The sequence below is a fragment of the Chiloscyllium punctatum genome, chromosome 6, assembly GCF_047496795.1.
Source record: "Chiloscyllium punctatum isolate Juve2018m chromosome 6, sChiPun1.3, whole genome shotgun sequence".
In the NCBI taxonomy this organism is placed as follows: Eukaryota; Metazoa; Chordata; class Chondrichthyes; order Orectolobiformes; family Hemiscylliidae; genus Chiloscyllium; species Chiloscyllium punctatum.
In genome coordinates, this window is record NC_092744.1 from 68,674,877 (window position 1) to 68,691,692 (window position 16,816).

At 40.8% G+C, this 16,816-nt stretch overlaps 1 long non-coding RNA gene across 1 annotated transcript; it reads right to left on the reverse strand.

The window, feature by feature from the left end:
* Positions 1-1,203: 1,203 nt before the first annotated feature.
* On the reverse strand, positions 1,204-14,375 carry LOC140479062 (uncharacterized). Its single transcript, XR_011960926.1, has 4 exons — positions 14,128-14,375; positions 8,433-9,180; positions 5,241-5,372; positions 1,204-2,660 (listed from the first exon to the last, which is right to left on the reverse strand). It is a non-coding gene; the product is annotated as an uncharacterized lncRNA (long non-coding RNA).
* Between the last annotated feature and the right edge of the window lie 2,441 nt (positions 14,376-16,816).

Here is a 16,816-nt window from a genome sequence, read left to right on the forward strand (position 1 = left end):
TTGAACAAGTACAGTAAAAAGTTTACAAGTTGCCATTTGTGTCACCATTTTAGATCCAAGGTACCTAGGTACAGATTCTTCAGTACAAGTTCTTATGGAAAAAGGGAAAATAAAGAAATAAAAAGTACAATATTGTAGATTGTAGGAATAAGTTAGATAATAACCACTTCGGCGGGTCGGTGTGGACTTGTTGGGCCGAAGGGCCTGTTTCCACATTGTAAGTAATCTAATCTAATCTAATTCAGAAGTAAAATGTTCAAAACAACGATCCTTCCAACGCAGCCCACGCTGGCACCTAGCTTCCAGTCTGCAATGGGCCTTGACTCCAGAAGGTGCTGGATCTCACTTCAAGGCTCTCAAGGCTAGGAGACTGCACTAAAATCACCTTGAGGATGGAAGTCCAATCTGAGGCCACATAAGGCCAAAAGACCACCATGTCGGGTTGAAAAACTGCCACACAGAGCTGAGAGGCTGCCACACCAGGGTAGGAGGTTGGCAAGCCAATCGGGAGAATGACATGACAGGCCAAAAGAAGTTGGAGAAACACCACAACTGACATTCCATTCACTGCAAACCTGGGACCTGCAGCATCTTATTTGGGGTCTAAGTGCTGTGCTGGATGTTGCTGAAGTCTCCCTGTCTTCACACTGCGCCAAAAGCTGCTGCTCCACCTCAACCCTCCGGAAACAAAGAAACAGCGGAACTGATTTATTCAAATAAAAGATTGATTGACCAAAATCTGATTCATTAATACATATGAAATAACAGGATTGGAGAAATCTGATTACAATGCTAAGCAAAAAATATCAAGGGCAAAGATGATCGGCAGTTAATGCTGGCCTTGTTAGCAACTCTTCAATTCTTATAGGATATAGTAGTGTTCCTAACTTTGAGCTAGATGATCTGAGTTCAATTCCCACTGCTCCAGAGGTGTGCCAGAACAGGTGAATTAAACATACAGGTCATTCTGGGATAACACGTGTTACGTTTCTGCAAATTCGCTATATTGCGATTGATGAACTGGGGACACTGTTTCTTAAGCGTGAACTTCTAACGGATGTATTGGTTATAACACAATTCTGGCCCCATTAGATTAAATGGTACTATTACGCGAATCTCTTATAGCAAGGGATTGCAAGAGAACGGAACTGTTGCGTAATAGCAGAACCTACTATATCTTCAAAAAAGAAAGGGTTGGCTGAATCCAGTTCACATTGCATTGAAGCAGATTATATGTTAGAACTAATCTTTATAACATGTCTATTCCCAATTGCTTCCATTAAAGCTTTTGTACATAATATCTTGACTCAAATGAGTCATTCTGGTCTAGTTCTGCAACATCAATAGTTAATCCTACATAAAATGGGATTGATGTTCTCCAACTCCTGCTTAATTTGATGAGTTCAATGCCCCAGTTTTAATCCAGTGTGAGTTGGCACAGCTGCTGTTAAGGGGAATGCTGTGTAATCACATTTACTTAAATTAAACATGCTGACCCTTTACCTCCCAATTGTACATGGTTTATGCATGATTAGTATTTAGTCTAAAAAAATTGAAACAAAATGCTTGAATTGAAAAGTCCTTTTAATCAATTTAAGATAGCTTCATAATGAGCTCACAGTTAAGTGCGAATGCAATAATTTTGTCAGGGTCACTACAGAAGCAACCTTTTGCATGAATAATTATCCCCATAATTGTCACTAAGGTTCAATCCTGATTGCACCCAGCTGGATAATAAATATGCAAATGAAGAACTCAAGCACGATAATAAATGTTAAAATGAATTTGATAACACCTAGAAAAGGTATAATTCTTAAAACTGGAATTAAAGACTCAAGTTTACTGGTCCAGATTTTGCATATGATATGAACAATCATAACAATATTTTTTGGTTATTGAAGCCTCCCCCTGCCCCCACTCTGTCCCATTCAGAGCCAGCACCGCTAATACTCAAGGCTGCATGCTGACAGAATAGCTTTTATTCTGAGACAGAGAAACCTCCCGAATATACTTTCAACCTTGAGAACAGGGTCTAAAAATGCTGTTGTCAGTTTGCAGTGTCACAGTGGAGCACAAAAAAAACACATTTATTTTACTCAACACACATGGTCTGTACAAAGTTAATGTATTGGGTCTGGTGACCCTTCCTCAGAACAATTCTGAGGAAGATTACAAGACCCAAAATGTTAACTCTGATTTCTCTTCACGGATGCTGCCAGACCTGCTGAGCTTTTCCAACAATTTCTGTTTTTGTTTCTGATTTACAGCAGCCACAGTTCTTTCAGTTTTTACATGCTCCATACACTTGGTATCATGTAGAAGACAAATATCCAAGGAATATTGGCTTTGGATCTTATTCTTTATTGTAGAGGAAAACCAGTTTGTATACAACAGCTAGCAGAACAAGTGATCTTCTTTTCAAAACTCAAATTAAAGTATCCTGATCAAGGTCAGCATTTGTATGAATCACAATAGGAGGAATTATTGAATTTGCATTGAAAGCTTCTCAGTCAATGCTGAACTGCCCTCATTGCAAAGCAGAATATGATGATTCATGTTTTCTATGAATGGAAAGCAACAGAGTGTTTAGAACATGAGTCAGCTCACATATCCAGAGGCAAAAACTCTTCTTGCTGTCTCTCTTGATTCTCATTATCAACCTAGGAAATTGGAAAATGTCAACAGATCTTAGGAAATGGCCATTTTACTGAAATACCACATCAACATCTGTTAATTTCAAATAAGGTTTATAAATTGATGACATGTTTTCAAGGTACATCTAGTAAGATAATTCAAGATACTTTGTAATCAATTAGTATTCTTACATAATTTGTCCTTTTTGAAAGTTCTAAATGAATATCTTTAGGTCAATCTGCATTATAGTGTTGTAACTTGCTATGCATGAATTAATATCATAAACAATAAAGTATATCTGGCCATGTTTTGTGTGCACAAGGATTTCAATGCGTAAACACAAACATACAGATTTTACACTGTTACTCCAAAATTAAACATAGACTGGACTCACAGTTTTGTTCTCAAGTGTGCGCTCTTCACATCTATATTTCTGTCACAATTTTTTTTCAATGTGTGACAATGCTTCTTGAATCAATGGAACACTACTATAAATGGGTTGGTTGAATTTTTGAATTAAAGCATGAGTATTTTCAGTATTTTTAAAAAAAGATTTAAATTCTGTTTTGGTTCTCACAAAGAGAATTTATGCAGCTGTTTATCCTCCTACTACACAGTACTACAGCCTGCTTTAGTAAGCCTCTTAGCTAATCCCAGCCGAAAAGAACAATGTTTCAGACTACAGCCTCAACCTCACACAGTGTTCAGTTTAACATGCGCAAGGAAGCATGGTTTTTACATTAGTTGCCTGTCAAACAATCTAATTTACATTTTGGGAGCAGCAGATTCAGTCTTGTAAGTACACTGCACTGAGGATGTGAACAAAAATAGACACAGCTGAACTACTGAGTTTTTTTCTAACAGCATCATCACCTCTATATTTTTAGTGTGAATTTAAGCAATTACCTGCATTGTGTGTTTTTGTGAATTAACAACCTGGGTAATTTTACCACATTGTATATTTGTCATGATCCCTGAGCAACATGCATAAATGTTATAAATTGGAATATCTTGGTCGTCTAACCCTCACCTTGATTGGGCTTTTGTGACAATGCTCTGAAATAGCCCAGTGCATCAATGTATCTGCCATACTATTCATGTTGATATTGCATCATTCTAATGAACAAGCTCAAATGATAAGATAAGGTTGTCCAGCATTGACTCCACATAATTGAGTAGCCAAATAGTTTGTATTACTTACAAATGTGAATTTGACAAATTACACTATGGAAGGGAGAATCTGTACAGGGTTAATAAAGTGGCAAGAACCAATTACTGGTACCAGAGCCATCTTTGTGTACTTTGTCAGCTACTGCGCACAAACCCAAGTTCAAAAAATGAAAGAAATGTGTGCAGGATAGGATTGGCAAAAGCCTTGATTTATATTTGCATCTGTGTTATCGATGTCTCTCAGTTGTAGCACTTGCACCTCTCACATCAGAAGGTCATGGATTCAGGTTATGCACTAGAAATTTAAACAATAATCCAGGCTGATATTCCAGTGTAGGACAGTGCCGATGATGCATTGCCAGAAGTTGCTGTATTTTAGATAAGGCCCCACTTTCCCTTTCAGGTGAATGTACCAGATGCTAATTTGAACAAGAGCAGGGGTGTTCTTCCTGATGTTCTGGCTAATATTATCCCTCAGCCAACATTACTATAGCAGACTTTCAGATTATTTTAGTGCCACCATTTGTGGTACCTTGTTATGCCCAAGTTAATGACTGGATTTGTTCAATTACAATAGTGACTGCATTTACTGCACCTACACTGTATTTCATTAGCGAAAAACACCTTACAACAAAATCAGAATATGTAAGAGAAATTCTTGAAGAAGATTATTACTGACCCCGTTTCTCTTTCTGTCGATGCTGCCAGACCGGCTGAGTTTCTCCTGAGCTTTCCATTTTTATTTCAGATTTACAGCATTCACAGTATTTCGCTTTTATTCATGCAACTTGTAACATTTTGTGTTAATGGAAAGCACTTCATAAATCTGTTATTTCATTAATGTACATTAAAAATACATACCTTGGAGTAATTTATAAGGATAGGCTGAACACAAAGCAATATGGGAACACCTCCATGTTGCAGCACCAAATGGATTCATTGTCAAGTGCTGAACTGCTTTCCCATTATTGCTGCTGTAAATGTGTTCTTTACATGCTCAAACTTCCATCCCTATTTTGCAAATCATTCTCTTTCGCACATCCTAAGACAACAGCAATATGTTGCATGGTCTTCACCACAATGAAACATCTTCTCTGCCCATTCAATCAGTTTGCTCTTCCCCATGTTCCTACCCAACCTATTTATTTGACTGTGCATCTTCCCATTATTCCCCCTGAGCCCTAGGCAAACACTGTTTAGTCATACCAAACATAGTCAAGCACTGTCCTCCCAACAAAGCCAGGGTGGTGGTCACCATTGATGACCCTCCCTGTTGTAATGCTCTGTGCCCCCCCATTTTCTATCATCTCCCACTCTTATATGTTGAGTTGTCTCCCTTCACAATTACTCTCCCCTCCACATCCAAGAATGCTGCCTCCAATTCCCACAATTCATTTCCCCAGTGTCCCCAATGAAAGAATGATCTGTGATATTACCATCTGGATTGATTATGACTCCGCCTTCTCCATCCCATCGACCTACTGACCATAGATCTCTTGACCACGGTCAAGCACCAGGACAAATGCTCATGTTCAAGTCCTTGGACTGTGATTGGACAATGTCCTTGCCTGAAAAAGGACAGACCCAATAAATTTAAATGAAGACTTTGAGAGGTGGTCATTGTTGAAGTATATGCATTGCGTTTATCATAACATTGAGCCATACAGCAATATGTCCATTCCCTTGACCGAACACAGCTGACAACTGTCTGTGCTAATTTGCAAAGCAAGACAGTAATTCTGAATGAGGAGCACAACGCACAAAATGGCATTCAAGTAAGTCTATAGATAATGAATGGGTGGGTACTGTCCCCATGTGCAAAGTGTCCTGGCAACAGCACTGTAATTAAAAGTGCCAAGGCACTCCAAGTACAGGATTGAAGTGAGTCAGAGATGTGCCATGGTGAAGTGATGAAGCTGGTATGTGTCTAATACCAATCTCCATGGAGGTGGAGAGAATTGCAGCTTGTTGCTGCCACTGGAGTCGGTCCTGCAACCAGTTCCCCAGTCTGAGTTTCATATTGGCAATTATCACTGTCTAATTTCTATCTGGTACCTGGGAGAATGGGAATTACACATAAATAAAGTGAGGTGAGATACAAATGAGATGCAAATAGATTTCTTTCTAGCAAAATTCTCATTTGCTGATCAGACTGTGGGTGGAAAATTGGACTCCTTTTTTCCATTTTTCGAATTGTGTCACATTTTCCAAACTGACTTGCCATTAAAGAGCAGGGCCAATTTCTCTCTATCTACAGTAGTTCTGAATGAGGAGCACAACACACAAAATGGCAAGGCAAAGGTTCTGTGAGTAGCCAAGGGGTGGCACGGTGGCTCAGTGGTTAGCACTGTTGCCTCACAGCACCAGGGTCCCAGGTTTGATTCCAGCCTTGGGTGACTGTCTGTGTGGAGTTTGCACATTCTCCCTGTATCTGCATGGGTTTCCTCTCACATTCCAAAGATGTGCAGGCCAGGTGAATTGGCCATGCTAAAATGCCTGTAGTGTTAGGTGCATTAGTCAGAGGGAAATGGGATGGTCAGTGTGGACTGGTTGGGCTGAAGGGCCTGTTTCCACACTGTAGGGAATCTAATCTAATCTATTCTGTCCAGTCCCCTCTTAGTTTTATAACCTCAATGAAATCACTTCTTAGCTTTCTTGTCTCCAAGGATTTTTTTTCTCCTGCAAGGTGACTGGAAACACATCTAATATCCCCCAGGTACATTCTTATCAGTGTTGTGGACAACTGAAACAAGACCTCTATACTCCTCTGCTCAAATCCTCTTGCAATGAAGACTGGTGTACCAATTGTTGTCTGAATTGTTTGCTCCAATGTTAGCTTTCAGTGATTTATGAATAAGGACACCTGTCCCTTTGCATAGCAGCACTTTCTAAACTCTGACCATTTAAGAAATTCTCTGAACCTCCATTCCTGCTATTAACATTATGTTGATATTCATGTGTATGCACATGTTCTTGCCACGTTCTTGCCCACTCGCCCTACCTGTCTAAATCTCCCTGAAGCATCTTTACAACTCAGCTGTGTATCATCCATCAGTTGGAAACGTTATAATTGACCCACCACATCCAAAAATGATCCTGAAAACATTTCACTGTGGCCAGTCTTAATATTTCCTCATGTGGTTCAGAGTAAAAATTTTTTGTAACATTCCTTTCAAACACCTTAGTATGTTCTACTATGTTAGAGGTACTATATAAATGGAAATTGTTGTTCTGAAGATGGAAAAGGCTACTATTAGCAACAGACTGTATGTGGCATAAAACTTTAGCTATGGGTTATTTAGCCAAACATCTGCACACCCTGGTCTTACTGTGAAAAAGAAGTCAAATAAGTATTACAATCAACACCAGAGATTGGATTTGGAGGTTTCAGGTTTGCCCGAGCTGATTTGGAAGAAGCTATGACTCATCCAGAGCATTACATGCAACAGGCAGTTTCACATCAGAATCAATGAATGTTGATGTACACCAGGGAGAAATTAGGCCTTCATAAAATTATGATGCTTGTATTTAATGAGACAAATCTTGAAACTGAACAATATTCTTTGTTAAGGGACTGGCAAATTAGAGGGACCTTGACTCATGACTAACCACATTAAGTGCAATAATTCATTGATAGAGGGTGGGACAACATAAACAAGGAAAAAGAGCTTAGTGAAAACAAATTGCCTCATTACTGCTGATGCCCAGTTTCAGACAAATGAGAATAAACATCCAGTTCTTGCCACAGCCTTAAATTAGTCTCATGTCTATCTTGGAGGCAAAATAAGGAGATTTGTAAATCTCTATAGCAGATTGCTTTGCACTTGCAGTTCCATGAAGCAAAATGAAATCAAATACACACACGTGGCCAATTATCTTCTATAGTGTGTGAGTGTGAGGCTAAAGTGCATATAGTTACCTCTCCAGATTTGCAGAAATCCTACTCTGTACTTTATGTTCATGAATACCATTAACCTTTTCATTAAGCATTTGTTTAGCAATTGCTTTTGCAATACATCAGTGGCATCAATACCTTCATTAATCTATACAGCAATTACAACTGTAAAATGAAGCATTAAAGGGTGTGGTGATTAACACACACTGAAAGAACACTCTTTGCTATTGTCCCTTTCTTTTCCTAATTAATATTTTAGAATAAATACCTGGTCTTGAAATATTGAAATACTGCCTAGAACTATAGCACAACACATGTTACATGTTGCAATATAGTAGCAGTTTAGACATTTTAATCATCTTTCAGAGTTACCTTGAATTAGAATAATAATTCAGACCATGTATTTGATAAAAGAAATCAAAGTTTGCTTTGAATATCTGACGCATAAAAATTTATAAACGTGCATCTTTGTTAATGGTCTAGTGTTAAGGCACAGAGAAGGCCTGGATTTTCATAATGCATGACATTCCAAAGGACTTTATAGCCAACATATTACTGTTAGCAAATTGTTCATAAGTCACTGAATACTTCCATACAGGAACAGCAAGGAATTAGAAAGGCAAATAATATTTTGGTCTTTTTTGCAAGAGGAGTAAAGATGATTTGCTTCAACTTATATATAAGTGTATTGAAATTACAACTAGCGTAGTATGTGCAGCTTTGTCACCCTTACCTAACGAGATATATACTTTCCACACAGGAAGTGTTGTGAAGATTCATTGAATGAATTCATGGGATGGCAGGATTTTCTTGTCAAGGACGATTGAGGAGACTGGGCCTGTAAATTTTAGAATTTGGAAGAATGTGAGGTAAAACCCTTAAAGGGACAGAGAAGGTCAATGCAAAAAGGATTTTTCCCAGGCTGGGGTGGATGGGGGTGAGCATGGGTGTCACTCTGCATCACAAACCAACCAATTGAGCTCAACTAACCCCACCCTGTACTCCTGAGCAGAGGGAGTCCTTTTGGTTGCTGCATTAGATCTAGATAATATTCATCCTTGATAAGTGACAGACCAGGAAGTGATCATGACCAATATGAAAGAGTTAGACTGCCTCCTTTTGGTACTTAATTGCATTGATCTCCCGTCATCAATATCAAGGGAATCACGACTGATTAGAAACCTAATTGGATAAACTATTAAAACATGATTTACAAGGGCAGCTCAGAGGCTGGATTTACTGAAGTGAAGAACTCACTGGTTAATTTTCCAAAATCTACTCACCATCTTCAATACACGAGTCGCCAATATATTGGAATATCCCTCCATTGCGTGGATGAAAGGAACACTCACCTCACTCATAATAACACAGCTTACTAGGTTGGAACCCATTCACCCACGGCCTTAGTGGTAGCAGTGTGTACCATCTATAAAATGCAATACAGCAACTTAAAGCTTCTTTCGCCTTCCAAACTCAATCACCTAAAAAGATAAAGGCAGCAAATTGGAATAAAACTGTGGGATTAATGACATAACCATGCAGTAGCACCTCCAACCAGACTTCAAACAGGTACTACAACTTGCTTTGAAAATGGGGCAAGTAGAGCATGGGAATTATAGGGCATCCCAATGGAAGTGCATACGCTAACCTGTTCAATTGTTCAAAATTGGGGAATGTCACTTGAGTGTAGGCATTTGCAGAGCCCCATACAGGGTATATCCTGAGCAGAGGAACCCTCGGCCAACCCACAGCAGGGCCCCACAACAATGCCGAGCCTCGGCCAAGTGGTTAAAACGTTCTTCAGGATCTGGGCCAGTGAATCATTGTAATTGCTGCAGGTATGCAGACACAAGACAGCAAAGGAGTCCCACAAGGTCTGACTTGAGTAAGAAAACTCACAGGCCAGTATACAGGAACCCACACCCGAGAAAGCTCCCCCAATACGTGGGTTGGAACAATTAAATTGTTTAGCAACATCCAAATCATAATCAATTAAAATTAAAGTTTGGTTAAATGGTCAACTAATTCCCAGATACCGGCACAGCTGTAGCTCTGGTTACAACTCCTATCTTTAACAAGATTTGCTTGGGACTGCAACTTTTAAATTTTCTCAAGACCTCGGTCAGACTGAGAACATGTCTCACAAACTTGATTGAGTTTTTTGAAGAAGTAACAAAGAAGATTGATGAGGGCAAAGCAGTAGATGTGATCTCTATGGACTTCACTAAGGCGTTCAACAAGGTTCCCCATGGGAGACTGATTAGCAAGGTTAGATCTCATGGAATACAGGGAGAACTAGCCATTTGAATACAGAGCTGGCTCAAAGGTAGAAGACAGAGGGTGGTGGTGGAGGGTGTTTTTCAGACTGGAGGCCTGTGACCAGTGGAGTGCCACAAGGATCGGTGCTGGGCCCTCTACTTTTTGTCATTTACAAAAATGATTTGGATGTGAGCATAAGAGGTACAGTTAGTAAGTTTGCAGATGACACCAAAATTGGAGGTGTAGTGGACACCGAAGAGGGTTACCTCAGAATAAAACAGGATCTGGACCAGATGGGCCAATGGGCTGAGAAGTGGCAGATGGAGTTTAATTCAGATAAATGTGAGGTGCAGTATTTTGGGAAAGCAAATCTTAGCAGGACTTATAGACTTAATGGTAAGGTCCTAGGGAGTGTTGCTGAACAAAGAGACCTTGGAGTGCAGGTTCATAGCTCCTTGAAGGTGGAGTCGCAGGTAGGTAGGAGAGTGAAGAAGGCATTTGGTATGCTTTCCTTTATTGGTCAGAGTATTGAGTATACAAGTTGGGAGGTCATGTTGCAGCTGTACAGGACATTGGTTAGGCCACTGTTGGAATATTGCATGCAATTCTGGTCTCCTTCCTATCGGAAAGATGTTGTGAAACTTGAAAGGGTTCAGAAACTATTTACAAGGATGTTGCCAGGGTTGGAGGATCTGAGTTACAGGGAGAGGCTGAACAGGCTGGGGCTGTTTTCCCTGGAACGTCGGAGACTGAGGGGTGACCTCATAGAGGTTTACAAAATCATGAGGGGCATGGATAGGATAAATAGGCAAAGTCTTTTCTCTGGGACTGGGGAGTCCAGAACTAGAGGGCATAGGTTTAGGGTGAGGGGAAAGATATAAAAGAGACCTAAGGGGCAACTTTTTCACTCAGAGGGTTGTACGTGTATGGAATGAGCTGCCAGAGGATGTGGTGGAGGCTGGTACAATTGCAACATTTAAGAAGCATTTAGATGGGTATGTGAATAGGAAGGGTTTGGAGAGATATGGGCCAGGTGCTGGCAGGTGGGACTAGATTGGGTTGGGATATCTGGTCGGCATGGACGGGTTGGACCGAAGGGACTGTTTCCATGCTGTACATCTCTATGACTCTATATACTGGGGAACCTTTGCAAATTAAGGGTATGACTTCAGCTCCAATCACCTATGGGAAGCATTTGATGCAGTTACCACTGATGGTAAGAGGCATGCGCTCAAGCCTATTGATGCAGAATTGGCTGAGAAAGATTTACCTAGATTGGCTCAACATTTCTCAATTAGAAAATGGCTGCCTCAATGAAGTTCTACTGAAATACCCAGAAGTTTTTCAGGAAGGTCTTGGGACTATCAAAGGGGCCAAAGCCACTTTAAATGTTGAACAGGAAGCAAAAACAAGGTTTTGTAAGGCCTGACCAGTGCCAATCGCCTTGCGGGCAAAAGTAGAGGTAGAGATCAGAAGGCTGGAGAATGAAGGAATCAAGAAACCATTACGATGTGCAGAATGGACAGTACTGGTCATACCAATTGTGAAGCCTGACAGCTCAGTTTGCCTTTGCAGGTATTTTAAGCAAACAGTAAACCACTTCTCGCAGCCGAGGAGAAATACCTGATCCCTTGCATAGAGGACATATACACAAAATTGGTGAGGGCAGGGGGTGCTGTCCTTTTTGAAGCTGGACATGAGCCATGCCTACCTGCAATTGTGGCTGGATGAGGAATCCCAGAAGTATGCCAGAATGGGTTTATATCAATATATAAGACTGCCATGTGGTGTATCATCAGCCTGCACCCTTTTCCAGTGGACCATGGAGAACCATCTACAAGGGCTACCTCAGATTGCCATTTATCTGGATGATGTGTTAATAACTGGGAAGACCAACAAAGAACACTTGGAAAACTTGGACATTGTGCTTAAATGTTTCTCCCAAGTGGGTGTACACCTTGGATAGGAAGAATGTGTGTTCCAGGTGCTGCAAGTGACCTACCTGGGTGACAGAGTCAACAAAACCGGTTTATACCTGTTGGAAGATGAAGTGAAGGTGATTAAATTCCCACATCTACACTGGAGCTCAGGTCTTTCCTTGGATTAGTGAATTATTACAGAAAATTCATACATAACCTGGCCTCCATCTTGGCACCCTTATGCCTGCTGTTGAAAAAGGATCAGCCTTGCAAATGATGGCATAGCCAAGAAGTTGCCTTTCAGGAAGTGACAAAGCGACTATTATCTTCTAAGGTGTTTGCCCACTGCGATCTAAAGTGAGAGGTATTGCTGAAGTGCGCTGCCTCCCAACACAGGATTGGGGTAGTGTTGATTCACTGGTGTCCAACGGAAAGGAAAGCCCAATAGTGTTTGCTTCCCGGACTTTAGCTGGTGCCGAATGCAAATATGCCCAGATAGACAAGGAAGGTTTGGCTGTCATCTTTGGTGTGAGAAAGTTCCCCCATAACTTTACAGACAGGAATTCGTCACAGTAAAAGAGCACAAACCCCAGTAGAGCTACTGAAGGAAGACAAGGCCGTGCCGCCCATAGATACTGGTAAAATTCAGCATTGGACCCTTATTCTCAGTGCTTACAAGTACAAGTTAGAACACCGTCTAGGAAGCCAAGTGGCTAATGCAGATACCTTGAGCCATCTTCCACTGGCAGATACTCCACTGATGGTGCCTCCACTGGAAGAGTCCATTCTGGTTTTAAACTTCCTGGATACCCTTCCGGCCACCGCTGTCAATATCCGACACAAAAAGATCCTGTCCTAACCAAGCTAAAATGGCTGGTGGTAATAGGGGAAACAGAAGGGCCATTGCAACCAGGTTTGAAACCTTTCTAGACCCGACGAGACCAGGCCTACATCCCTGGACTGAGGTGGGGAGGGATGTAGTGATTGGAACTAGGTAGATGTTGTTGACTACGAGATCCTGGAGTTGTTAGCCTGGGTCAATCAGGAAGCCCTGGCTGACCAATATAAACCGGGGATTTGCTTGCACTGTACATCAACCTTCCAGAAGCAAGAATTCAGGTATGGTTCAAAAATAGATGAACCAAGTACCACAAGCACCACCGCAATTTAGAGAGGGATGAGTTTCTGATAGACGAAAGTCAATGGATGAAGAAAGTTGACAGAAGAGAAAGAAACCTCAAATTGGAAAAAGGAAAATGTCACATCCAACAAAAAGACTTGGAATTCTGTCACTCTATTGGTAGCCCATCAACATCTGTAATTAGAACGGCATCTTTGACTGCAAATATGTCTAGCAGAGAAAAACCAGTAAAGCATATTGTTACAACAAAAACAAACAGGGGATTTAGAATTTTCCGAGTTCAGGGGACTGACCCCAAACTGACTGGCCACAGCCAGTGTATTGTCCACAAGTAAAAAGAAGCGTGACATGGTGATGGGATACCGTCTCTGTGTAGTTATTTCAAACACCATCTTCAAGTTCCCCTCCTAGTTACATACCATCCTGACTTGGTATTTTATCACATCTCCTCCATTTTTCACTGGGCTAAAATCCTAACATTTCCTACTTAACAGATCTGTGGAAGTTCTTCACTATTTGGGCAGCTGCTATTCATGATAGCAGCTCCAAGGCTACCTGCTTCTCAATGACAATTAGGGGTATAGGAGCCTGTCTGCCCAGCAATGACAAGATCCTGTGAATAAATGTAAATAACCACTGGATTGTCAATGGTTGTTCACTTGCAAGAAGTTATGTGTGACTTGGCTCACTACACCTCTGCTTATATATACAAACTGTCAATCTGAATCAATGAAACCAAGCTAATGGTAAGCAACATAACATTCTATAATTCATATGAAATTACATATTAGCTGTGCATTCTGTGTTTCCACTGAATTTATAACAATGCTTCTTAATTTCAACCTTCACACAAGCAAGGAACATGGTCCTTTCCAAACCTGTTGGGAAAAAGTACAATTTAACAAGCAGCTGAATACAAATCAAACCCACAATCTTACTTTGTTAAAAAAAAATTTGGTTGCATCAGCAATGTTGATCAGAGTCAATCTTTGCACTGGAATAATTTCCTTTCCAAAATTCACTGACACTTGCTACTTTGTTCTACATAGAATTATGCTTCCTTTTATTAAAATAAAAAGACAAGGTTCTTACATTCTGTAATGGCTTACCTGTTCAGACAAGAAAACTCTTAGGTTGAATCTCAAGGCGATCTTAAAGCAAGATTATTATTCGAGACACTACAGTTTGTTTCAGTTTACTGAAACTACCTTCTAGAATTCTACTTGTAATGCTGTGCAGTTTCTCTGAGAGGAAGTTGCAAATACAGATACCTTGTGAGGTCATGACCAGGTTCAGTCATGATATCTCCAAAAGTCACCTTGTTTCAGATATGGCAAGCCATGAAATGAGGAAGTTATTCTCATCCAATGTGAGGAAGAGCATTCATGAGAAAAGGGTAGAAGATTGGTATTTTTTTCAAGGGACAGACATTCAAGTATAAATGAACACTAAATAATAAGTCTCATCTGAATGGAAGGATTTAGTCAGGAGGCAAGCTTTCAACTCAGACAACTGTCTTTTATGTGGAACACCAGACATGTTCTTTGAAGTGGAGAACACCTGCAGTGAACAGCCCAGGAGCCATCAATTTGTTCATTACAGCTGTTTCAGCAATCTATAAAGAACAAAGGTCCATGAAAAGAAACATTGTGAACAAGTGGGACCTTCTGCTAAATTCATGCTTCACCTTAGGGAAAGATTGTTATTTACAAAAACATTGTTTGTGGCGAAATTAAAGGACTAGGTTTTTGCTCCAAGTCTAAAATAGATGTTGGGAAATTTTGCAATTTTGCAATCATGTAAGATTATATGTTTCAATTTAAAATAAATTATAATTAAAATGTAGTGAGTTGAAGAAACAATGTGGTTATATTTGTAGGAGTTTGCGAATATGTATAGGACCTATGGAACAATGATAACACCATTGTTCTCGTCCTCGATAGGTTGAGGGTACTGGTCCTCGATAGGTTGAGGGAAATGTGACTGGTTTGGTTGCAGAGGTTAACCTGCATGATTAACCTGCACCAGCCCATCTGAAAAAGCACAAAAACTTTATACTGTATTGCCTCCTCAGCTGAATACTTCTAGAATGGAGCCCAGCAGCAAATTCACTATCGATGACTTAAAAGGTGGCCCAGCAGAATGAGTGGTAAGTATGTGTTTCAGTTAATCTTCTCTTAAAAGTTACCTGGTACTCTGAAAGTAAAGCTGTGCTCATTACAAGAAAAGTGCTGCAGACTGTCTGTTACAGGAAATGTCTGGGAGAATAGGAGGTTGAGGGGTACCCTTTTTAGAGTTTTACAAAATCATGAGGGGCATTGATAAGGTCAATAGCAAAGGTCATTTCCCAAGGTTAGGAAAGTTCAAAACTAGAGATTTTCAAATAAGCCCAATGGGCTATAACATCGTGTTTTGTGATTTTTAACCTTTTCATATTTTTAAGGTGAGAGGAAAAAGATTTAAAAGGGACCCGAAGGGAAACTTTTAAACGCAGAGGGTGGTTCATATATAGAATGAGCTGCCAGAGGAAATGGTAGAGGCAGATACAGTTACAACATTTAAAAGACATTTGTACAGGTACATTAACAGGTTTAGAGGGATATGGGCCAAATGCAGGCAAATGGGACGACTTCATGGATGAGTTGAACCGAAGGGTCTGTTTCATATTGTACAACTCTGACGCTAAGTTGCAACACAATAAAATCATGAGGGGCATGGATAGGATAAATAGACAAAGTCTTTTCCCAGGGGTGGGGAAGTCCAGAACTAGAGGGCATTGGTTTAGAGAGGGGAAAGATATAAAAGAGACCTAAGGGGCAACTGTTTCATGCAGAGGGTGGTACATGTATGGAATGAACTGCCAGAGGAAGTGGTGGATTCTGGATTAGTGGTGCTGGAAGAGCACAGCAGTTCAGGCAGCATCCAAGTAGCTTCGAAATCGACGTTTCGAAGCTACTTGGATGCTGCCTGAACTGCTGTGCTCTTCCAGCACCACTAATCCAGAATCTGGTTTCCAGCATCTGCAGCCATTGTTTTTACCTACAGGAAGTGGTGGAGGCTAGTACAATTGGAACATTTAAAAGGCATCTGGATGGGTATATGTATAGGAAGGGTTTGGAGGGATATGGGCCAGGTGCTGGCAGGTGGGACGAGGTTGGGTTGGGATATCTGGCCAGCATGGACGGGTTGAACCGAAGGGTCTGTTTCCGTGCTGTACATCTCTATGACTCTAAATGAAAGGAGCGAACTCCCAGTTTTCTGATACACCATTGGCAGCATGACCACACAAAGTTACAAGGAAGAGATAAGCAAAGTTTCTGCAGGGCTCCAGCTACAATAAAAGTGCAAACCTGTAAGAAAATGGGCCAGGCAGTCAATGAGGCCAATTCCTTGGGGGTCACCCAGAGTTCAAAACCTAATGGTCAAAGTCGGGGAATACAACGTTTAAGAACACTGCCGTCCCAGCACCCACCCATCAGCAATCGCAAGAAATCAGGCTTAACATTCAGATATTCCAACTCATACTCACAGGCCCAACCATTTCTCACTGCTTCCACAAACATCCAGCTGTTCAGCTCCGGCATGTACATTTCCCTGACATTCTCTCTGACATTCTCCCTCTGCCTTCAATAACAAGATGGCCCTGTTGCAGGGAGGGAGCTGTGTAGAATTAGAGGGAGAACAACACACATGTATACCTGCACCACTTGAATTCTCTGTAGTCCTTGAGCTTCAAGGCAGTGATGGGTCAGTTGAGAAAACTTCGCAACGTCAGAAAGCTGAGAAAAGAAAGGTCTC